We start from the raw sequence: 26,050 nt of genomic DNA, 5'->3' as shown, positions 1-26,050 counted from the left end.
TTCCTAGGGTATGCTAGTATTTACAACTTAGATGCACATTTATCAAAGGTCGAATTTTGAATTCATGTGAGTTTTTAAAAACTCCCCTAAACTTCCATAAATTTGAAATTCGACAAATCGAAATGTATTAATAAAATCAAATTTTTAAAAGGTGGATGAATTGTATTGACCCGAAAACTCGAATGAAATTTTGAACTCCCTAGTAGAATTTGAGAGTAGTGATGGGCGAATTTATTCGCCAGGCGCGAATTTGCGCGATTTGCCGCCAGCAAATAAATTAGAGAAACGCCGGCGAAAATTTGCCCGAAAAAATTCCCCGGCGCCAAAAAAAATTGACGCCGGCGTCAAAAACGGCCGCCGGCGTCAAAAAAAGCACCAATTCGCCCATCACTACTTGTGAGTTCTGACCATATAAAAAAATCCTGCGCACTTTAATAGCCAGATTACCGTCTCTGTTTCTCTTGGATGAGCCCAGTACAATGCACATCACACTGCCAAAATAATTTGGTGCATTTTTGGCCAGTAGTGATGCTATATAGCCAAAAAATTACCTGCAGAGTAAACCAGACCAGAGAAAGTACACAGACAGAGGTGCATGTATATATGGTACTGCCTTAGATGACAGTAAATGATAATGCACTGGATGATGTGACCCAATAAGCACCCAATAACACACAAGTTAAGCCACATCTATGTCTAGCTTCTTAAGTCAAGACCAAAATGGTAAATAGCAATGATCAGTCCCAAGTTGGACATTGCTTTATTGAAATCATCAATTTTTTTTGAAGCACCGACAGTAGTTTACATTTATTTATAACAAACAGGGGTTTTATATGGGTTACAACTTAAAAATAGGATGAGAGCCCTACTCGCAAGAGCTTGTTTCTGCAACTAAAAGCAACAAAAAACTATGGTGCTATCGAAATCAAAATTGCTAATACAAACTATGAAAATAAAACAAATAATTTTGCTTTTTATAGTAGTGCTGTACAGCAACACGACTGTTCAATCAATTTGTAATCTTGTTCCAATGGATGTTAAAGGATTCATTTTGTAAATGTATATACACTAGGTACTCCTGCTTCATGGGATTCTAAACAATGGAACTCTATGGCACTCTATGAATATCCCTTCAACAGTTAAATCAAATTATAGATAGTATTCACCATTCCCAAGCAGTATTTTTGACTAATAATAGGTTTTATCATGGTAACATAGTAAGTTAGGTTGAAAAAGATACACGTCCATCAAGTTCAACCTTTTAACTATATTTTGACCTGCCTAACTGCTAGTTAGAAGAAGGGAAAAAAAACCAATTTGAAGCCTCTCCAATTTGCCTGATCTAATGTATCAGCCAGTACGTCTGATTCAAGGAGAGAATTCCACATCTTCACAGCTCTCACTGTAAATAATCCCCTTTGAATATTTAGGTGGAAACTCCTTTCTTCTAATCGGAATAGGTGGCCTCGTATCAGCTGGAAAGATCTACTAGTAAAGAAAGTATTAGAGAGATTATTATATGATCCCCTTATGTATTTATACATAGTTATCATATCACCCCTTAAAGCGCCTCTGCTACAGTGTGAACATCCCCAATGTGGCCAGTCTTTCCTCATAGCTAAGATTTTCCATACCTTTTACCAGCTTAGTTGCCCTTCTCTGTACCCTCTCTAATTCAATAATGTCCTGTTTGAGTGATGGAGACCAAAACTGTACGGCATATTCTAGATGGGGCATTAGCAGCTCTTTGTACAGTGGAAGAATGACCCCTTCCTGCCATGAATGCATGCCCCTTTTAATACAGCTCAATTTGCCCTTGACGCTGCTGACATTATCAATTAATTCAACTGTGCTGTGTGCACATCTATGTCTGGCCTCTTTACACCAAGACACTAAAGTGTGAATTTTCTCTTCACCTAACATCACTACAGTTCTCCTCACTTTGCCAGGTGTATTTTCACAACACATTTCAATATTTACTAAATAGTTCGCTTTTTCAAGAGATTTGTGGTGAATTTTCTCCTGCCGAAAAGTCTCTGTGGAAATTTGCCAGTATATTTGCTCATACAATAGTAGAAGGGAAAATTCTTTAGAGAGGAGCATGGAAAGGGCAATGTTGATTTAAACGTGGCTCTATCTTTATAATGAGCGCTCGCCAGCTTGAACCAGGCAAAATAGACTTTAGCGAAAAGGGAAGTGTTCGCATTCATAAAATACCGGATTTTTTGCTACAAACTGTGCGAAATTTCTCTGGCGCTGAGGTTTTTTTCTTGTGAATTGTCCTTTTTGCCGTTTAGTAAATAGGCAATGTCATGGTGAATTGTGGCAAATTTTCTCTAAATATCCATAATTCGCCCTTTAGTAAATGTACCCTTAAAAGCAGTGATCATAACCAAGCTAAATTATCGACTAAACTGTCGACTTGGTGTACACTATAGGGCCCATTTATTAACAATCAAATTAAATTTTTTCTCTCTCTAAAAATTTGTGGTTTTCTAATTTTTCTCGCTCTAAAAATTCAGATAAGAAATGTATTAAATGTTGAAACCACAAAAATCAATAATACAAAGCTTTGCCAGGTAAAAGATGTTGAGGTCCTAGAGAAGTCAGTGGGAGCTGCACTGATCCTTTAGGACTGCTTCAAATCAATTCAGACTTCAGAGGTTTTGGTATTTTTTTTTCTCTTAGAATTGACCGAAAAACTTAACATTTTAAGGGAATCGTTCAGTGTACTTTTCCATTCGTACTTTTTTTCAGATTTTTTAATAAATGTCATGACATTTCATGGTTTAGAGAAAGTGAGTTTAGTCGTGGTTTCAAAAGCCTTTAAAACCAATAAAATCTGACCTTTGACAAATAGGCACACCAAAAATATGGCGCTACACGGGATAATAAAGCAAAAATTGTGGTTTTTCATAGGAACACTGTACAACCTGTGGTCAAAGTAAATTCTAATCTTGTGCAAATAATTGAATAAAATTGAATAATTGTGGAAATTAAACTAATTTTAAATTTGTATTTTAGTGGGTTATCTACTAAACTCCGAAATGCAAAAATCATGAAAAATTTGTGGTGAAATGAAAAGGTGAAAATTCAAAAAAATCGTGTAATTCGTGAAAATCGGATGAAAAAATCCAAAAAAATCTCGAAAATCTGATTTTTATCTGCAAAAGAAAATTTCGGGAAAACATAACAAATAAGCGTAAAAACCCGGTTTGATCAGAGTTTGTAGAGTTTTGTAGATCGGAGTTTGTAGCAGTTGAGATAAATTCGGACTTTGATAAATAACCCCCTAAGTGTAGTTATTATACAGAACAATGTGCATTATCTGAAAAAAGAGATTTCTACTTTTTTTTTTTTTTACAATGGTGTGATTGATAATTTTTTTTCCTTATACTAAATAATGTATTAACAGATATTGCTTTAATTAATACAAATAAACAATACCATATTAACTACAGTGTAGATCAATATTTCACACAATAAATATGCAAAAAAGCAGTAGCTAATATGCTGCTTATATGACGGAGATTCTCATAGTTTGCAGGTAACAGCCAATAATTAATTTATTGTAATTTATCTGTAAATAAGTAAGCTTTTAAAAATAACCTTCATTGATAGGGTTTGGACAAAAACGTTGAATTAAAATATTATTAACAGTGTTAAGAATAGTTAAATATAAATGATCAATTTTAACATCAGGTTTAAATAGTTTACTTTGCATTCAAACATTAACTGAAGCATACAAATTAAGTAAATAGGACCATTAAGGTTGTTTATCTACATCCCTCCTCCTTTTCCACATTTGACATCTGTGACCCTTGGATTTTTGTAGCTGTAGGGTATCTTGGCTGCATTTGCATATAAAGGTACTTTATGAGGAATTACAAGGAATATAATGCAGTAAAGCAGCCTCATTTATTGGTGGAACAAGGAAAGTGTAGGGTGTAGATTATACAATAAGTCTGTGAAGGTTCTAATTCATCCAGGTCATGCAATATCTATAGTAGTAAGTCAAATCAACTGGACATGCTGTATTTTCTTTCTTGAAGACATTTTGCTGGTCATCCGACTTGCTTTCCCAATTCTGAATTGAGAAAGCTAGAAGGATGACTAGCGAAACATCTTCAAGAGAAAGAATACAGCAAATATAGTTGATTTGACTTACTACTATAGATATTGTACAATAAGCCTTTTTTTCTCTTTGTACTTCAGTCTTCAGTTCTAGGGAAGTTTGAGAATTAATGATTTGGGCAGGGAATGCAAAAACTGCAAATGTGCAGCTTAAATACATGGCTTTGAATATACATAAAAATGTATCTAGTGATCAATACAATAAAATCATATAAATAAACAGAAAATTTGTTATACCAAATATAAAGTGCTAAGAAGATGTCCCTGTCCCATAGAGCTCACAGTCTAAGCCAGTGGTACCTTACAGACCCAAATAGAATGATAATATGTGTTATAAATTACAGCCGAGCGCAATTGCACTTTCTGCATTAGCAAAGATGGGGTGACAGTGTTTGGCTCAGATGAGCAAGGGGGTCAGAAACACACCTGACATTACTGAGGAGGCCCATTTATGAAAGGTTGAATTATAGTGGAACCGGTGTGGAATCCATTTTCTGGGAACCCATTATTTGGAAACCCATTATGCAGAATGCTCCGAATTACGAGAAGGCCATCTCCCATAGACTCCATTTATCCAAATAATCCAAAAGTTTCAAAATGATTTTCTTTTGTCTCTGTAATAATAAAGGAGATCCTTGTACTTGATCCCAACTAAGATATAATTAATCCTTATTGGAAGCAAAATCAGCCTAATGGGTTTATTTAATTTTTAAATTATTGTTTAGTAGAGTTAAGGTATGGAGATCCAAATCACAGATTCAGGTACAGGAATCAGGTCCCATGCCTGTATTAATGCTTTCAAACCAACAATTACACTCTTTCTCGAAAAACAGAAATGCCATGAAAGTTTTTAAATTATTGTTTAGTAGAGTATATTTAATGTAAGTTAAATATAACATTTTATGAATGAAAAAAAACCGTAATGATCCACAAAAAATATTTAAATATCTCTAAAACCCCTTTTCAGGGACAATGCCTAGCGAAAAAATATACATAAACCTCTAAAAGACTGAATTGTTAAAAAAGGTCCAATGGGATCATTGACTACTAGTGATGGGTGAATTTCTCCCATTTTGCTTCATCAAAAAATTTGTGAATTTCCCACGAAACGCGAATTTTGACGCTGGCAACAATTCTGACACCCATTAAAGCGCCTAGAATTGTCGCTGGCGTCGGAATTGTCTTGGGCGGCAAAAATATTTTGATGCCAGCGAATTTTCTCTGCAATTTTGCGAATATGTTCGCCGGCGCCGAAATGCAGAAATTTGCTGCGAATTCGCGCCTGGCGAATAAATTTTCCCATCACTATTGACTACTATGGGACCTCAACTGCTTTAGATGCCAAAGTTTTGTATTAGAGTTTTTCGTGGTTTTTACACTCAATAAATCTAAATTTTTTTGGGTTTTAGAGAAATAAAAAAACACAATTTTTTAGATAAAACTACGATTCGTGGAAAAAAAGGCCCTCGTATGTTTGTATGAAAATCTAACAGTGTGGAATGAATTTTAAATCATACTCCTCTTCTCTAGGAAAATTACAATTGTCTGTTTTGTACAGAAAACAAATAGTTTCACCTGAGAAATAAACAAAGAGAAATGTTTTATTTTTAAATAATTGGAAACAGGCTTTTGGATATTTTCCAGTAGAAACTTTAGAAGTTTAATCTGCCAAAACAAATATTTTGGTGAAACTCAACCCCAGCAGTTTGCTCATCTCTTGTCAGTACAGATACAATTTGCATACCCTGCCAGCGATGTGCATCTCTCCTTGGTCCTTATCAGAGTCTATGTACAAAGAGATATAAATAAAGGAATGTTGATGGAAGGAATGTTCCAATGTTGATAGGTTTCATTGTCTTGTGGTAACAGTTATGTCCTGGCATTACATTCTTTTACACTAGATAAACGTTGGGAAATTGTGATGAGGAGAAATAACTTTTCCATGTGTTCGTATGCTGTGTATATGTATATTTTACTTCAGCCTTTAATTTAATATTTATTTTCATTACCAATGTCTTAAAGAAGAAGGAAAGCTACAGAGACATTTTATTGCCAATAGCTTAGCCACAATGGTGTAAACTATAACACTATATTTATTCTGTAGAATGCTTTACCATACCTGAGAAAACAGCTCTAGAAACTCTCTGTTTGTTTAGGATAGCAGTTGCCATATTATCGTGTTGTGACATCACTTCCTGCCCGAGTCTCTCCCTTCTCTCTCATAGCTCTGGGCTCAGATAACAGCAGGGAGGGGAGGGGGGGGGGAGAGAGGAGCAAACTGAGCATGCTAAAGGCCGTGCCCTGGAGGTTTAAGCTGAAAACAGGAAGTCTGATACAGAAGCCCATGAGTACACAATGGAAGAAAAGAAATGTTGTGTTTCTTTTGACAGAGGACTCAGATCAGTGTTACTTTGATGGTTTACTGGTGTATTTATATAGATATTTCTGATAAAGCATACTTAGTTTTAACCTTTCCTTCTCCTTTAAACATATATTGCAAGTTTCCAGAAAATAAGATATATATAGCATATTTCCTGCAAGTAAAAAAAGTGGGAGAATGTGGGAGGAAAAGTACAGGAAACTGACAAAGAGGTGAGACAGAAGTTAATAGCAGAGGGGAAATAGTTGAATGAACAAGTGAGTTAAATTGGTCTGGGATTCTGTATGGCCCTACTAAAATGTAGTGGGGAAGCTGTCTGGCCCACCAACAACTAAATGCACACATATAAATATATATGGCCCACCCATCCATGTCTTCAATGGTTGGGCAGCACTGTATGAGAAACAGGTCTGTTGTATAATGACCAACTACATGAAAACAGCAAAGAAATATTTCTTTATCAGTCAAGTAATTGATAGGGTGCAGGCACTGATCTGGTGGGGGTTGTTGCTTTCAATTATTATACTAGCCTCCTCGAACGATCGGACTTCCCCATCTCCCCACCTGCCACTAACCATTCAGACCAAATAAAGTAGAAAAGAACAGATCAGCCGATGTTCTGCCCCTGACAGTAATTGTACGAAAGTTATGTCCGACAAAGCTGGTGACAGTCTCCCACTGAAAATCATACGATCGGCAATACATGCAGAGAAATTATCGGCAGCCAGCAGAAATCTTTTAACCTGTCTGATCGACTGAGCGACCGATCTCCACAAGACGAAAAATGTTGGGACTCTCCACACACGGTCCAGAAAATCATACCAATCCTTGATTCGTACGATCGGATCTTTGCATCTATGGCCAGCTTTAAAGGGAACTGAAGTATTCTTATTTCACCAGCTGCACCCAAGGGTACTCACATAGGGGTTGATTGATCATAGATTGAACTGGGAAATCCAAAAATATTTCCCAGCAATTTGATCTGTTTTATCAAACTTTCCGGCCTGTCAGCAAAGTTTTAATGAATTGACACATTTATTAAATTCAATATCTCTGTTATGTGTTCCTCTGCTTTGAGCATCCAAACACCAATTGTTCTATACTCAGCAGAAACTTTCCTGAAGCATATTGCATGTGGGCAGAAGGGATTTGGACAATTATTTTTGAACTAATCATTCCTGTGCGCAAAATAAATAGTTACACTCTGTTACATACATTGTCTATACTGTACATAACTGTTTAACAAGTGCATCTGTACCACTCATAATGAATTTAGATGCTTCCATATTCCAGCTGAATACTGCCCCCCAAATACACTACCAAATTAATTTAAAGTCCGTTACCTTTTATACAAAGTAAATACATTGGTGATGCTATACTGAATGAACATCTGAATGAGGAGTCACTACTGCCATTGATTATCTATCAAATAAACCAAAGTTTAGGGGCAATAATTTAAGACAAATTGCTATTATTCTGCTTTTCTCCAGAATGAATGTTAAGGGACAGATTTATAAAGGGTCGAAGTTCGAAGTTAAAAAAACTTCGAACTTTGAATTCAAAAAGACCAACCGAAAAGAGGTCGAAGGTTTTTGGGGGTCGAAGTGGTCCGTATTCGGCCTACTTACGATTGAAGGAATAGCGCCTTCGATCTACTTCAATTCGAAGTTTTTCCCCCCACAAACTTAGATCTCTGAAACTCCACCAATTGCCTCCAAGTTTTAAAGAGACAGTACATGATAAATTCGATATTCGAATTTCAACGTTTTTTTCAACTTTGAATAGAATGAAGTTGGACTATTCCTTAGTCGAAGTACACAAAGAATAGCTCGAAATTTGAAGTTCATAACTTCGAAAATTCACCTTGACCTTTGCCCCTATTTATCAAGGGTCAAATTTTGAATTGAAATCCGAATTCAAAAAGACCAACCGAAATTAAGTCGAAGATTTTCTTTGGTCGAATAGGTCCGTATTAGGCTGAATTCGAATTATACGAATCCAAGGAATAGCACATTCGATCAAATTCGATTCGAAGCTTTCCACCTAAAAAACGTAGATTTTTCGAAGTCCATCAATTGACTCCAGATAGGTTCTAGGAGGTCCCCCGTAGGCTAAAATAGCAATTCACAGGTTTTAGATGGCGAATGGTTGAAGTCGAATTTTTATAGAGACTGTACATGATAAATTTTGATATTTGAATTTTTGATTTTTTTTCAAATTCAAAACGAATTTGGACTATTCCCCAGTCGAAGTACACAGCTTGAAATACGATTTTTTTTTTCATTCGAAAAAAAATTTTCATTCGAAATTTTTATTTCATTCGAAAGTTAGGTGGAAGCGTCCATTAAGTTCAAACTTTTAAGTCTATATATAACCTGCCTAACTGCTAGTTGATGCAATAGTTACATTTGTATTGTTACTAAATATTTGTATGTATTGTTTATCTTTATATTCAAGCCTCCTTTCCATCTTCATTTCATCTCCTGTCTAATTATAATATAATATAACAAGTTAATTTCAAGTAGAAAAAAAAAGTAGAGATTTGCATAAGAAAGTGTTCCCTTAACATGGCAGTTTTATTTTACTTTTAACAATTGGCATGCAAGAAAAACGTTTTTGTCCTAAGCAGTGTGGGGCACAGGCCAGTAGAACCCATCTGTGCAGCGTGTTGTTATAAATGTGACCCAACAGGAACATTAAACAACAATATGTCTTGTTCGCATTGCACGAATCATACAGTACTTCATATTAAACTACACATTAATCCTTTTGATAAATAAGCCACGCAGGTTTGGCATACTATACTGAATTTGTGGAGATTACCAGCATTTAAATAATACACTCACCATTTACTGTAAGCAAAAACAGAGAGAACAAGCACAGGAATTCTTGCTGTAAAAGGGCAAATATTGCAAAAGTTTTTTGATGGGAGGAGGGTGAAGTGAAATTCAATAAGATCTTAGCTGACATATGTTGGCAACAAACTCCTGAAATACAGGTTATCTAGCCTTGCAATGAAGCTGACTACAATGATCTAAATGCACATGCTTGTGAATATTTAGGGCTATCATTTAGCTGTTGGAAGTTGCTTATTTATGTGCTGTGTTTTTCATTATGTCCTGTGTTTTTTTTACAGTTTTTCACTCTGGTTTTTGGACCACTGCACAAGGCAGAGCTTTAGGAAAGGTAATTCTAAGGAATAAGATCTGTTCTCCATCTATAGCCTAGATCAGGGGTGCCTAAAAGGTAGATTGGGATCTACCAGTAGACCTTTAGCAGGTGATCAGTAAATCTCAAGAAACTGTCAACAAACAGCTTGACTAAATCACCCTGCTATTTCGTTCTTTTCATTCAGATATTTATTATGTTACGGTTACATAAGAAATAGTTGTTTCTTAAAGGAAAACTACACCCCCCAAACAATGTATGTCTCTATAAAAAGATATTGCATAAAACAGCTCATATGTTAAATGCTGCTTCATGTAAATAAACCATTTTCATAATAATATACTTTTTTAGTAGTATGTGCCATTGGGTAATCATAAATAGAAAATTGCCATTTTAAAAAATAAGGGCCGCCCCCTGGGATCGTATGATTCACGGTGCACACAAACAAACCATACATGTTAGGTCACATGAGCCAATTAACAGACAGAGTTCTGTCTTTTGCTTCCACCCTTCTTCCTGTTACAGTTAGAGCTGCAGTATTTCTGGTCAGGTGATCTCTGAGGCAGCACACAGACCATCACAAAATGGTGGTTCAAGGCAAGAGATGTAAAAGGGCAAGATTTACTTAAATATATATACCAGTTTGGTAAGATTCTTTAATATGCCACTTAAAGTGGACCTGTCACCCAGACACAAAAATCTGTATAATAAAAGTCCTTTTCAAATTAAACATGAAATCCAATTTCTATTTTTTATTAAAGCATTCATAGCTGTTGTAAGCTCATTTAAAAATCTCAGCTGTCAATCAAATATTGTCTGCCCCTCCTCTATGCCAGTGGCATAGAGGCGGGGCAGACAATTACTTTCACTTTCCATTCAGCACTTCCTAGATGTCCCTGCTCTCCACACATTCCCCTGTTCTCTTTACCGTTTAATTGTGTAGCCAGGGCATGGGGATGGACATCAGGTCCCCCATTCTGGTGCACAAACAAGATTCTGAGATGATACAAGGCTTGTCTTAATAACAGTGTCCACAAAATGGCTGCTTCCTGCTTGCTATAATTATTAATTCCCAGACTGAAGGAAACAAGATTCAAATAATTTATATAGTGTAATTAAAGTTCATTATGCTTGACTAATGTGATAAAATAGGATTTGGAATGTTTTTTTTTTGGGTGACGGGTCCCCTTTAATATGATGTTAACTATCTGTTGCTCAAGTATTCATTTTGGGGATATAGTTTACCTTTAAATATAGCAATATACATTTTCTCATAAATCAGTATTTAAGTAACAGAATGCTAACTTTTATACTTTTATGGATGTAGATCCACATGGGACAACATCACTAAAAGTAGACCTCACATTAGAAAAGTATGGGCACTCCTGGCCTAGATTATATATGTATCTTGCTGAATGCAGGGCTCTCAGAGCAGTTATGTAGTTGGAGAAAGAAGCATTTCTGTTTTCCTCCTGACACCATTTCAGGAACGTCAATCAGCTCTGAGTCATGTAGGAGATAGTGATACAGTCCTGTTTTTTTAGGTCTGCATTTCCCCTTCACACCAAATGGTAACACAAACTGGGTCTCAAAAAGGCGAAGAGTGGATCATTATCTCCCTCATGACATGGGGCTGGTTGGTATCTCTGCATGTTATATATGTACATATGTACATACATTTATTTACAGCTTTAACCACTCCCCCTGCCTTTCCTACCTGCAGCCAGTATTGTGCTTCATCTCTAAGATGATATTACAAATACACACCCCAACATCTAAAGGCAGTATAGTATTTAAAAAAAATACATGCCTAGTGTAAAGAGGATGGTTGACAGCTCACCAGCACCAGATTTCAAATGGGGGTCACTGACCCCATCTAAAAACAAATGCTATGTAAAGCTAAAAATGCATTGTTATTGCTATTTTTTTATAACTCATCTTTCTAATCTGACCCTCTCTTATTTATATTCCAGTCTCATTCATATCAATGCATGAACCATAGCAACCAGATTACTGAACTAAAAGCTAAATATCTCAAAAACCACAAATAATAAAAAATGAAAACCAATTGCAAATTGTCTCAGAATATCACATCATACTAAAAGTTAAAGGGATCCTGTCATCGGAAAACATGTTTTTTTTTCAAAATGCATTAGTTAATAGTGCTACTCCAGCAGAATTCGGCACTGAAATCCATTTCTCAAAAGAGCAAACAGATTTTTTTATATTCAATTTTGAAATCTGACATGGGGCTAGACATTTTGTCAATTTCCCAGCTGCCCCTGGTCATGTGACTTGTGCCTGCGCTTTAGGAGAGAAATGCTTTCTGGCAGGCTGATGTTTTTCCTTCTCAATGTAATTGAAGGAGTCTCAGTGGGACATGGGTTTTTACTATTGAGTTTTGTTCTTAGATCTACCAGGCAGCTGTTATCTTGTGTTAGGGAGCTGCTATCTGGTTACCATCCTATTGTTCTTTTGTTTGGCTGCTTGAGGGAAAAAAGGGAGGGGAGTGATATCACTCCAACTTGCAGTACAGCAGTAAAGAGTGATTGAAGTTTATCAAAGCACAAGTCACATGACTTGGGGCAGCTGGGAAATTGACAATATGTCTAGCCCCATGTCATATTTCAAAATTGAATATAAAAAAATCTGTTTGCTCTTTTGAAAAATGGATTTCAGTGCAGAATTCTGCTGATTCATTTTGAAGAATTTTTTTTCCCATGACAGTATCCCTTTAATTTAAAGGTGAACAACCCCTTTCAAATAAATGCAGCTGTAAATTAGACACAGGCGATGGAATGATGATTACAGCTTATAGTTGAGCAGGGCTCTGAACTAAACATGAGCATGTTGGAACATTGTATACAACTGTGTGTATAGACAATATACACACTTCCAAACTTGTATCTCTGACCTGTTCCTTTTCATCTTGAATGGTGTAACATCAAGTGCTATTTATTTGTTCTTTCCAAAGCAACTAAATAGTTTGTTGAAGCCTAGTTGAATGATGGAGTTTTGTGCTGTGCTGAATATGACAAATATATTGTGCAAATTAATAGTTTCAATGCTTTTTTTATTAAAACATCACACCTGAAATGCCTGGAAAACGAAATGTTTCTGCAGCAATGACTAAATTAAGTGAATATAACTTACCAAGGTGAGGGCTTTAGATTCTTTTCTTCTTCAGAAAATCAGAACCACTGGCAGCCATATTTTCTGTAAGACACTCAGCACCACTGATACTCAGTCTGGTTGCACTGATCTCAGCATTTCATCATACCTGGTCAGTTTCAAAATGTGTTCTTTGTCTTTGCTGTTGCAAAAGGTGTTTGCGGTTCTTGGAATTTCTTGATTTTAGCAACTGAATTCCTAAGCCCTTTTTTCTTAATTCATTTTTGTTGTTATAAATGTAATGCTTAGTCATCAATTATTGTAAACGGAGGAAAAATAGAAAGTATGGATGCAAACACAAACATTCCTGTGTTATCCGTTGGCACATACTATTGCTTAACCTGAAAAAGAAGCTATTAACCCTTTTTAATAGTAACATAGATAACAGTTTAAACTCTATTTAAACTGACTGAAGACGCGTCTGGAGAAGAAGCTTCTTCCTGTAGTCGGAACTGCTTCCTGGAGACGGTTAAGACGTGGAAGACACCGCTGGAGGAAGAAGAAAACCGCACAGGAGGAGAAGAAGTCGCCACTGGAGAACCCCAGTTGCAGGTAAGTGCCACTGACCACCAATGTGAGCCCCTGACCCCACCATGCAATGCCACTGACCACCAATGTAAGCCCCTGAACACCCCCATGTGGGCCCCTGAACCACCGTGCGGGCCCCCTGAAGCCCCCAGGCCCCTGAAGCCCTAATGCGGTCCCTTGAAGCCCCAATGCTGGCCCCTGAAGCCCCGTGCAGGCCCCTGAAGGCCCTTGAACCCACGTGCGGGCCCCTGAACCCCCGTGCAGGCCCCTGAAGCCCCAATGCGGGCCCCTGAATCCTCATGTGGGCCCCTGAAGCCCCATGTGGGCCCCTGAATCCCCCCAATGCGGGCCCCTGAATCCCCCCAATGCGGGCCCCTGATCCCCCAATGCGGGCCCCTGAATCTCCCCAATGCAGGCCCCTGATCCCCCCAAGGAAGGGCCCCAGAACCATCAATGCAGGGCCCCAGATCCTCCCAAGGAAGGGCCCCTGATCCATCAATGCAGGGCCCCTGATGCCCCCCCATGCAGGGCCCCTGATCCCCCCAAGGAAGGGCCCCTGACCCCCCCCCATGCAGGGCCTCTGAACCATCAATGCAGGGCCCCTGATTAGGTCAGGGGCCCTTCATGGGGTGATCGTGATCTCCTCTTCAGCTATTGTTTTTTAATCCTGTAAAAAGTCTTCCAGCCACCAATTGTTTTTTAATGTCTGTTGTGAAACTCCTTGTCACTTATTGTTTTTTCTTTTTCAGTCCTGTAAAAAGTCTTCCAGCCACAAAATTGTTTTTTAATCCTTTTTATGACATCCTTTGTCACTTATTGTTTTTTCTTTTTTAGTCCTGTAAAAAGTCTTCCAGCCACCAATTGTTTTTTAATCCTTGTTATGAAACCCCTCGTCACTAATTGTTTTTTGTCAGAAGTCTTCCAGCCAACAATTGTTTGTAATGCCTGTTGTGAAACTCCTTGTCACTTATTGTTTTTTTTTCTTTTTTAATCCTGTCAGACGTCTTCCAGCCACCAATTGTGTTTTTAAAACAACATTTTTTTCATCCTGTTAGGAATCTGGCCACCAATTGTGCATGTCTGTGATTACCTTTGATTTTTCGATTCTTTTTTCCTTCCTTTTTTAACAGCTAAACTGTATCGCAGCTGCAAAAGAACATGAACCGTTAGTACTTAGCGGGAGTGGCCCATCTGTTTGCATGACATGTCATTCTCAGCCCTGAAACCCTTCTGCTGAACGGAGGCGAAGACGACAGGTAAGTATTGCACTTGCTGTTGTTGTTTTACATCTGTTGTCACTTGGCTTTATTAATAAAAGTTTATTTTCTCTTGTTGTTGTTGTGGTCATTGTATCATAGCTTTTCTCTTTAGTTGTTTTGGTAGTGTTTCCTTTTTGTATAGTTCTGCACTTTAGGTGTTTTGATAGTTGTGTGCTAGATTTATTCGCATTATTGTCATACTACATACAATACATTTTTTTGTCCTATGACATAGATTTATTTGCACTTTGGGTTTTTCTGACATTCCATAGGACTTTCACTTGGCTTGCTATCATCTTTACAGTTGTTTTTTTTTGTTTGTTTCTTTGTTTTTATATAGTTTTCTGTTTAAAGTTTTGCATTTACAGGCCTAGCTGCTTTATGGTGCCTTGTGTGCTTAGCTGCTTTTTTTTTAACATGTTATGCCATGGGTTTACTGTTGAGCTTTATTTTTTATAAACTTGCACTTTATTTACATTTTGTTGTGGTTTTTAGTATTTTTGCTAGGATTTTGGTTCCTAGTGTGATACATTGAAACATTTGCACTTGTGTTTATTTGCATTACTTTTTCATTTTGCCTTGAGTTTTTGGTCCCTAGTGTGATACCTTGGAACTTTTGCATCTGTATTTATTTGCACTATTTTTCAGTTTGCACTTTTTACATTTTGCACTTTATCTGCTGTTTTTGTAATTGCCCATGTGTCCATAATCTGTGCATAACATTTTTGTCAAAAGAGGTATTTTGTCAACACTTTGTAAGAAACAAGTGGGCTCCATTTTATTCATCTTGCATAAAAAAGGTAAGATTTTAAAGGGCTTTCAACACAGCTACAAGAATGTATCACCATAAGTCTGGATCTCAGAAATGAAAGGAGAAGCGAGAGAGAGAGCATGAAGATGAAAAAATCAAAAACAAGAAACCATTGCTCCAATACTTTAAAAGATTTAACACTGGCAGTCAAGATGCAGCAGAAGATTGTGTGGATGCTGCAGCAAGAATTGCATTTCGCTGGAATTTCTTCAGAGTCCTTCATGGGACATCTCCTTGCCCAGCACTGAAATCGAAGAGAATTCTTCTTGCAGCATGTCTGCTGTTGTAATGTAACACCTCCGAGAGACCCATATCTCTTACCCCTATATGTAATAAAAGGCAATAAGTTTGCCCAGGAGCAGTAACCCATGCCAACCAATCAGATGTTTACTTTTAAACAGGTGACCAATAAATTCTAGCTGCTGATTGGCTGCTATGGGTTACTGCTCCTGAGCAAACTTTGTTCCTTTTATTACATAACCCCTTGTCCCGCTAATACAATTAAAACTTAGTAAACTCGCCACTGCCAAAAAAACTATCTCTCTCTTAAAATACTTACCTTTACCTGGAGGCAACTTAGCCTGTATCCTAGTAACCCCAGCCACAATTGTGACACAATGGGAAGCAAATGGAAGGGAGGGTGAGACTAAAGGTGGCCATACACGGGCCGATAAAAGCTGCCGACAGACCGTGTCGGCAGCTTATTGGCCCGTGTATGGGGCCCCCGACGGGCTTCACCGATCGTGATCTGGCCAGATCTCGATTGGATGGGACAGAAAATCCCGTCGGATCGCGGCCGCATCTATTCATTGATGCGGTCCCGCGATCCGACCGCCCGTTTGGGCATCGTTAGGATCCGATCGTTGGGCCCTAGGGCCCACGATCGGATCAGCCCGATATTGCCGGCCTCAAGGTGGGAATATCAGAGGGAGATCCGCTTGTTTGGCGACATCGCCAAACGAGCAGATCTCTCCATCTCTCCATCTCTCCATGTATGGCCACCTTAAGTTTTCTCTCTCCAAAATGGATGAACTCCCTTACTGCTCCAGGTTCAAATTACCTTAGCTCCACTCCCCAATGATATACCTCTAAGCCCAACTATTAACACCTGCATGGCAGTTTTGTCATATTCAGTCATTAGCCCTCAGTCAGCAATTGGTGTACTGGGCATTCCTTTCTGTGGCTACACTGCTATCTTATTTCACAAGGGTGGGGCAAAAGGAATCAGGAGCTCTATATAGTTTATAGGGATTAGTACACAAAGGGATTGGAGAATTACAGTAACTAAAATGCATCCCAGCAACAAACAATGATACAATTGAATTTTTCACCATTATTGGCAATGATTTTTGCTAACCAAGTAAATAGCCCAGGGCCACGATACTTGACATCACAGAAACTGCAGCAGTACAGCAGAACTGCTCTACCATTTTAGTAATTGACTAAACTAAGTATATTAAAGAACAGAACTGCAGCTATTTAATATCGTATATAGATTTTCATTAGAAACACTGGCTGCTCCTATATAAAGATCCAGCAGCTAACCATTCATTCTCATGTATTAATTCTCATTTCTCAATCCTGAATTTCCTTCTGAAAGCAGGGTGTACAAAATCATTATATTCCCAAAATGTTGTAAGGCTTTTGATGAGCTGTAGAACAAAAGAATGGAAAACGAAAAAAAAACATTTAAAACTAAAAAAATTAAAATCTTCTTTGAATTCTACTGTCTATACCATAGTAAAACTTAATTTAAGGTGAACAACCCCTTTAAGCTGGCCACATGCAGAGTTATATGACCTTGAAATTAAATTTTTGTAATAAAAAACTTGGGACTATGACGATCTTCAAGATAAATATAACCTCCATGGGTATATTGAGGGTCATCTACCAACCTGGAAGTATCAGGAGCCCCACCTCTCCATGGCTCTCTTCCTATATGGATACCTGGTTTAAGGCTAATGTAACACCTATTTCCTTTGCCTACACCATCAAATTTTGGGCCAAAAATGCTTAGGTACTATCAGATGAAAAACCACCATTGTAGCAATTGTCTAAAGGGTCAATGTTCAGATGAGTACCAACATGAAAAATTATAAATTATATTTATTCTTTAGAAAATGTAAAAATAATTAAAAACATGTGTGTGTGTATATATATATATATATATATATATATATATATATATATATATATATATATATATATATATAACAAACAAGGGAAAGTTGTGCTCACCACTATTTTTTAAAACCATTAGGCGGGGGTGCAATGAGGCAGTGACCACAAAATACATATAGACAAATACAAGAGTCCTCTGCACTCAACCCATTATCAATATATTTAAGACAGAGACATTTTGTGCATACTGCTACTAAAAAATGCCTTACCCTTTAAACAAAACAGGGATTGTTTGTCCATATATTGCAATATATTTAAGATGGCCAACTACGTCAAAGTCATCCCATATCTGGCCAGTCCTACGCTTAATTTTCATCTGATTCATTAAGAATTCAATTGCTTAATTATACATTTTACAAAGGGACTAAGTTTTACCTGCAACTTACTAGCTGCTTTCAAAGTAAAACTCCCAAACTTGGCTGCCCTTTTATTAGACACCAGTGGGATCACCTGACTATAGCTGGGAGGGGTGGGAGCTACAACATGGAGCTGGTCACTGCTCCTGTATAACTATAACAAACAAGGGAAAGTTGTGCTCACCACTATTTTTTAAAACCATTAGGCGGGGGTGCAATGAGGGTGTGACCACAAAATACATATAGTCAACTACAAGAAGTCCTCTGCACTCAACCCATTATCAATATATTTAAGACAGAGACATTTTGTGCATACTGCTAGTGACCAGCTCCATGTTGTAGCTCCCACCCCTCCCAGCTATAGTCAGGTGATCCCACTGGTGTCTAATAAAAGGGCAGCCAAGTTTGGGAGTTTTACTTTGAAAGCAGCTAGTAAGTTGCAGGTAAAACTTAGTCCCTTTGTAAAATGTATAATTAAGCAATTGAATTCTTAATGAATCAGATGAAAATTAAGCGTAGGACTGGCCAGATATGGGATGACTTTGACGTAGTTGGCCAGCTTAAATATATTGCAATATATGGACAAACAATCCCTGTGTTGTTTAAAGGGTAAGGCATTTTTTAGTAGCAGTATGCACAAAATGTCTCTGTCTTAAATATATTGATAATGGGTTGAGTGCAGAGGACTTCTTGTAGTTGACTATATATATATATATATGTGACCAGCTCCATGTTGTAGCTCCCACCCCCTCCAACTATAGTCAGGTGATCCCACTGGTGTCTAATAAAAGGGCAGCCAAGTTTGGGAGTTTTACTTTGAAAGCAGCTAGTAAGTTGCAGGTAAAACGTATTCGTCCCTTTTATAAAATGTATAATTAAACCATAGAATTCTTAATGAATCAGATAAAATTGAGCATAGGACTGGCCAGATATGGGATGACTTTGACGTAGTTGGCCAGCTTAAATATATTGCAATATATGGACAAACAATCCCTGTTTTGTTTAAAGGGTAAGGCATTTTTCAGTAGCAGTATGCACAAAATGTCTCTGTCTTAAATATATTGATAATGGGTTGAGTGCAGAGGAATCTTGTATTTGTCTATATGTTTTTTGTGGTCACACCCTCATTGCACCCCCGCCTAATGATTTTAAAAACTAGTGGTGAGCACAACTTTCCCCTGTTTGTTATAGTTATACAGGAGCAGTGACCAGCTCCATGTTGTAGCTCCCACCCCCTCCAACTATAGTCAGGTGATCCCACTGGTGTCTAATAAAAGGGCAGCCAAGTTTGGGAGTTTTACTTTGAAAGCAGCTAGTAAGTTGCAGGTAAAACGTATTCGTCCCTTTTATAAAATGTATAATTAAACCATAGAATTCTTAATGAATCAGATGAAAATTGAGCATAGGACTGGCCAGATATGGGATGACTTTGACGTAGTTGGCCAGCTTAAATATATTGCAATATATGGACAAACAATCCCTGTTATGGACAAACAGCTCCCATTAAAATGTATTTTTGGTCATGCCCAATTATTTATGTATTGTTTACAACCAGAGATTTTCAAGTACAAAATTATTAAGGATCAGAACTTTAAAACCAGAGACTGTCCCTTATATTTAAAAGATTTGGATATCAGTTACATTGGGCTAGCCCCAAGCCCTTTAGATTACTTTGTTACTTTCAGCATAAATATATGGTTACTGATGGAGACATACCAGGAATACAAGGATGAAGTGCAATAATTATACTAGTGGTGCTATACCGGTTCCCTTCCCAACTGAAACCCTCTTTAAAAATGACCATCTTATTTTTTCTATCCTCAAACATCTGTAAGGGGCCGATTAACTAACTTCGAGTGAAGGATTCGAAGGTAAAAAACTTCGAATTTTGAAGGTTTTTTTGGGCTACTTCGACCATAGAATGGGCTACTTCGACCTTCGACTACGACTTTGAATCGAAGGATTCGTAGTAAAAATCGTTCGATAGTCGAAGTACTGTCTCTTTAAAAAAACTTTGACCCCCTAGTTCGGCATCTAAAAGCTACCGAAGTCAATGTTAGCCTATGGGGAAGGTCCCCATAGGCTTTCCTAAGTTTTTTTGATCGAAGGATATTCCTTCGATCGTTGGATTTAAATCCTTCGAATCGTTCGATTTGAAGGATTTAATCGTTCGATCGAAGGAATAATCCTTTGATCGTTCGCAGTATTTGCGCTAAATCCTTCAACTTCGATATTCGAAGTCGAAGGATTTTAATTCCCAGTCGAACATCGAGGGTTAATTAACCCTTGATATTCGACCCTTGATGAATCGGCCCCTAAATGTTAGTTCTCACTGCTTAATATAAAGTATATGTTTTCCTTTAACTGTACATTAAGAACAAAGACATAAATACAAATGGTTCCTGGAATTATTACAGCAGCTTTATAGTCCCCTCTAGGATTCCCACAATGGTACATGCACTTAGAAAGTCAGATCCTCCACCTTTATGTTGTATATTGCTACTGTTTCCTCCACTAGAATGTTTTTCAAAAACCTATGGGTAATGAGTCATATGTGATTACTTGTTAATTGCGTTGTCACTAAAGGTGTTAGATCCTACAGACAGTTATTATGTGTCTGTATATAAAATCCTTTGTTCTGTGTCTTCTATCTCTGCCTCTCTAATGCAATTACAACTATTACAACTATTTCCTTTTCAAAAATGCAGGTCCCTTTCTCCAAACCTTATCAAATGTTTCATTCTTGTGTATCCAAGATTTATTGCATGGGGAAGAGCAGGAAGATGCTCAAACAAAACAGTTTCCCAAAATATACACTGAAGTGAATGATTAGCTGTAAATCAGTTAAAGGCAATGATCTCTTCCATTTCACTGGGGAATTTAGCAAGGTATAGGAGCAAAGTATGCTGCTCACAAACAGCACATTAGGAGAATTTGCCTTTTAGGTATTTGCCTTTTATTTGTTAGCTTTATTATTGGATGTGCTTACAGCAGAGAAAAAGAAAGATCATTTGTCCCATAAAGTTGTTTAATATAACCAGAAGTGTTGATTTATCAAAGGTCGAGTGTTAGAGTTTTCTTTAGCTTGAATGAACTTGAATGAACTCGAAACTTAATGGAGTCTTATTTAAGAAAAAACTCAAATGTGAAAAACCTGATTGTACGAGTTCGAGTCCAGCAGGCAAAAAAAGACTCAAATTGTTTGAATCATTTGAATTTTCAGGCAAACCCTCCTAAACCCTCCCTTGAAAATCAAGCAGGCTGTTAATGTTTTCAAATGGTTCAAGGGACCTCTGCCATTGACTTATACATAACCTCGACAGGTGATTTTCAGATTCAAGCTATTTCCAGGGTTGGGGTGTAATAAATTTTAAATATTCAAGTTTTTTTTTTTTTTTTTTTAAAAACTCAATTGATTCAGGGTTTTTTTTAACCTGAAAATGTGAGTTTTACCAACATTTTGGTGGAAAAAACAACTGGAACCTAAAATTGTAATTTAAGCTTAGTTGCCCCCCTAAATGAAACAGTTTGTGTGCAAGATTATTGTATATCAGTCTTGTGTAATAGATCACCTCCCTGATAGTTACTGCAGTTACTAAAAGGCCCAGGGCTGCTGATATGGCATAGCAACAGGCCTCTCTCACACTTAGCAAATGTTAGTAAGTGATCGCCATGGATAAGGGTGATTGTTATAATCTCAATACAGAATTCGATTTGGGGAAAAGAGACTGAACCTTCAGTGAACTTAAAGTGATGTTTGAATTACACTGTAATCATTGAGTCAGTTGATGCTATGAGAAAAGTGCATGGATGGCAGTTTTAAAGGGGTTCTTCACCTTCAATTTAAAGGAGAACTAAACCCCCTGCAATGTTAAGTCCCCACTGGCCACCCTCTGTTGGCCCCCCTTCCTGCCTACCCCCTGCACAGTCTTACCCCAGGATTCTGTCCCCTCTTTAAATAGTGACCACACATGCAGATTGAGCACAGCTGAGCTCACGCCCGCCATCTTCTTTTCTTCGGTAATCTTCATGTCTTCTTCCTCCACTTCGCAATTTCTGTCTCTTTCGGCGCATACGCATTTGTTAGTGCGAACTGGAAGATTGCTCCAACTGCGCATGCGCCATCACACCACTCACTTCATGAACATTACCGAAGAGAAGAAGAATGTGGCCGTGAGCTCCGCTGCGCTCATTGCATTGCCGTCACTTTTTCAAGAGGGAACAGAATCCTGGGGTAAGACTATGCAGGGGGGGAGGCCTCTACAATTCCAATACTGCAAATTATATTCACAGTTTCTTCAGAGAACACAATTTTGTCAAAGCTAATTCTTTATGATGTGTTCCTTTCCTGTTCTGTAAAAAATGTTATGGCACATATTTACAAATTACACATCTGAATCACTCTGGCATACAGATCCCTAGACACATGATGCCCTTGTCTCTTTTATATCAATATTATTTTACCTTATTTCACATGTAGGGACCAGGTCATGCCATTCGATCTTTTACAACCAAATTGATCACAGTTTTACGCCCCAAAACAAGTATTTTAAGTGATCTAATTTGTATCCACAGTGAACACCAATACTGAAAAGCATGGATGGCCAATGAAAAGGCAACAGGTAAGAAGTAACAGCAGGGATCATTACTCCTGTATTTATCCAGCTATCATTAATAAACTACATGCAAGACAATATGTGAAATTCTAAAACAACAAGCACAGTAGCTTTATCAGTGCTATGCCACATACTCTGCACAAGAAAGCCTCAACCACAGGATATTTCACAGAAACCTCTTAATTACAGTTTCACCATAAAATCTCTCACTAACAAGGCTTGGTCATCATCTCCTATCACTCCCGTCTGTTTCCTTAAACCAATCATCCATGGAAAGAGCAATTGTTTGTGGTTAATAAAGACTTAAGGCACAATACTGGAATACTTGCCCAGTTAATGTGCTACCTTGAAGTTCTATCAATAGAGATGTGGGACTGTATACTCAGTCTGGTTGCTATTATGCTTGATGTTCTGAAGCATTGAAATAACTCTACCTGTACGAATATACTGGTCTTTGCATACTTGTGCACTCTAAAGAATATGAGTTGTGAGTTTAGGTTGGGTGGCCTAAAACAAATTTCAGAAGTAAATGATAGTTAATATACAGTAGAGGGGCAGTCACCAATAACCACCACCAGCACCAAACACCCAATGCCTCACAATATTCCACATTTCATCTAGGGGCACATTTACTAAAACTCAAATTAATTTCTCTTTAATTTGAGTATAATTTGAGTTTTCCCTTCCCTGATTTTAACTCATTTATCAATCATTTTTCTCGAAAAATCAGAGGGACAAAATGTCATGACAAAATCGATTGTTAATTCGAATTGTACAATTGTTGCTCTGAAAACTCGATTTTATCGCGTTTTCTCTATGAAAACTGAACTTTTTCAGCTTATCAGATGAAAACCCTTAATTTTCTGGTTTATCCAATGCAGATCACAAGGTTAAGAAACAACTTCAGGGACATGTACCATTGACAGTTAGATCTATTTTGATGTTTATCAAACTTTTCCTCACAGTCAGGAAAGTTTTTAATGAATTGACACATGTATAAAGATGATTAGGCCCATTTGCCAAAATATGTTTGACTTTGACAGCAGTTGAACACCATGTTGCTCCAAGAGGAATTGAATCATTTCTACTTTGTTTATTGGCCCCAATATATTGTATAATAAGATCCAGTCACAGTTCTTTCAGCTTTGATTTCTTAGTATTATTGATGAGTAAATCTGTAAGGTTTGCAAAACGGTTAAAAATTGCTAAACATTAGCATTGAAGGCAATAAGCATTTTCATGGTTTTATTTTCACAAAAGTCAATGGACATTTTTTACATACAAAATGCATGGAAGTCAATGGACATTTTCTTGTGGCATTTGTTCCATCACATTTTTCTAGTGCATTTTTTCTTGGAAAAATGTTTAGGCAAAACTCTATACCTGGCAAAAAATTTTGCTCATCACTAGTTTTTGAGAATACTCTAAGGGTAGAACCCAGGCTAAAATAGTGCCTGTGAGTGCAGACCACCAACGGGTTTAGATCTGCAGATCATTGAATTTTGGCCTGCGTATAATTATATTTTTATATTTAGCACGCAGGTTGATGATCAGCCTTGTGTGGCTGTAACACAGTAGGACATTACATTCTAGAATGCAAAACATTGTGAAGGATAAGGCCAATCATTCTTAAGGTGACACTGTGATTATTGAAACAGACTCATCTGAATATTAAGAGTATGTTAAGATACTTGTTTAGTAGTATTTAGTTAATGGTTCATTGTCTGGTAGGTCTAACAACAAAAATAGCAGTATACTTGTCTCCGCTAGCTGTTGCTGCTTAGCAATGTGTTGGCTGTACAAGGAATGCACTTGGTTAAAGAAAGGACAACTTGGGGACTGAGTAGTAACAAAAAACAACATAATCTGCAGTAAAGTAAAATAATTCATGTAATCATGATGTTTTTTCTTAATGTTTGTTAAAAAAAAACCTTCATTAAAACTGTAATCACTCATAATGTAATAATAATGAATTGTTAAATACAACATCACATATCAGCATATATACTGTATATATATTAGGGATGCACCGAATCCAGGATTCGGTTCGGGATTCGGCCAGGATTCGGCCTTTTTCAGCAGGATTCGGATTCGGCCGAATCCTTCTGCCTGGCTGAACGAATCGGAATCCTAATTTGCATATGCAAATAAGGGGCGGGGAGGGAAATCTTGTGACTTTTTGTCACAAAACAAGGAAGTAAAAAAAATTTCCTTTCCAACCCTTAATTTGCATATGCAAATTAGGGTTCGGTATTCGGCCGAATCTTTAGTGAAGGATTCGGGGGTTCGGCCGAATCCAAAATAGTGGATTCAGTGCATCCCTAATATATATATATATATATATATATATATATATATATATATATATATATATATATATATATATATATATATATATATATATATATATATATATATATATATATATATACACAATTCATAAACATACCGGCACTCTCGACAACAGAGTTAAATATGCCTGGGTGCAGAATCACCTGTTCTCTGTTCTATATACATATATATATGTAAATAGTTACCATTCTGGAAGCAAGTGTATAAAAGGGCAAGTAGCTGAGAAATAAGAATTTTTCACTTTTTGAATTTTATTATGTACTGTTTTTACATTTTTTGCTCCAATCTCATACTACTGAATATTTTATCATTTTCCCAGCTTTTACAGGTGTTTGTCGAGCATTGTGGATTATGGAATGTAAATTTATAGTAAGTTATAGATTAAAGCAATCTGAGCAAGTGTGCAACTGCCATTCTTTTCTTTTTTTGTGTTATTTGCCTTTCTTTTCTGTCTTTCTTGTTATATATAACTAAAAATATGTCATCTAGTTTAGTTGGCAGTAAATGATTAACTGAACCAGAAGCCAGATCGATTGTTACTAGAATTGTTATTGATGGCAAGGCCCTCCCCTGTTACATTCCTAATTTAACCCTCTTAATGGTGAGATGGGTCCCCCACCAGAAAACTGGAAAGCAGACTGAATCCCAGACCAGTGCTTCAAATAAATGCTATTTCTGAAATACCTCCCAACTATATCATTCTGAAGTTTTTCATTGGTGTTTATTGATAAACAGTTTTTTGTCCATTTCTTTCATTACTCGTAATAATTAGGGGTTATTTTATTTAAAATAAAGTGTACTGTTAAAACAACAACAATCAAAGCTTTACTAACACAATTAAAGCACTCGCACAAAGATGACTATTGTAATACTTGTTTTCAAAGTAATTACTGAAACATTTTGGAATAATTCAGGAGGATGATACAGACTGTCTGGCATGTGCCAACCCCAGAGCAAGCCAAACATTAATCTGCTCAACCACTTTAACAAACTGTATTGTTCCAGCACACCTTATTTGCTTACTGGTGTTGCAAGATGATTTGTCCATCCCACCTGAGAAAGCAAATACTGAATGCTCCCTAATTAAAGGAGGC

The 26,050-nt window shown here is 37.2% G+C and overlaps 1 long non-coding RNA gene across 1 annotated transcript; it reads left to right on the top strand.

Moving 5' to 3' along the window:
• The first annotated feature begins 13,963 nt into the window (after positions 1-13,963).
• On the top strand, positions 13,964-25,770 carry LOC121397038. Its single transcript, XR_005963373.1, has 3 exons — positions 13,964-14,637; positions 25,276-25,325; positions 25,752-25,770. It is a non-coding gene; the product is annotated as an uncharacterized LOC121397038 (long non-coding RNA).
• The last annotated feature ends 280 nt before the right edge of the window (positions 25,771-26,050 follow it).

Source organism: Xenopus laevis, chromosome 8L (assembly GCF_017654675.1).
Source record: "Xenopus laevis strain J_2021 chromosome 8L, Xenopus_laevis_v10.1, whole genome shotgun sequence".
Classification (NCBI taxonomy): domain Eukaryota; kingdom Metazoa; phylum Chordata; class Amphibia; order Anura; family Pipidae; genus Xenopus; species Xenopus laevis.
The sequence above is the reverse complement of the archived record's forward strand: the minus strand, read 5'-3'. Positions and strand labels throughout refer to the sequence as shown.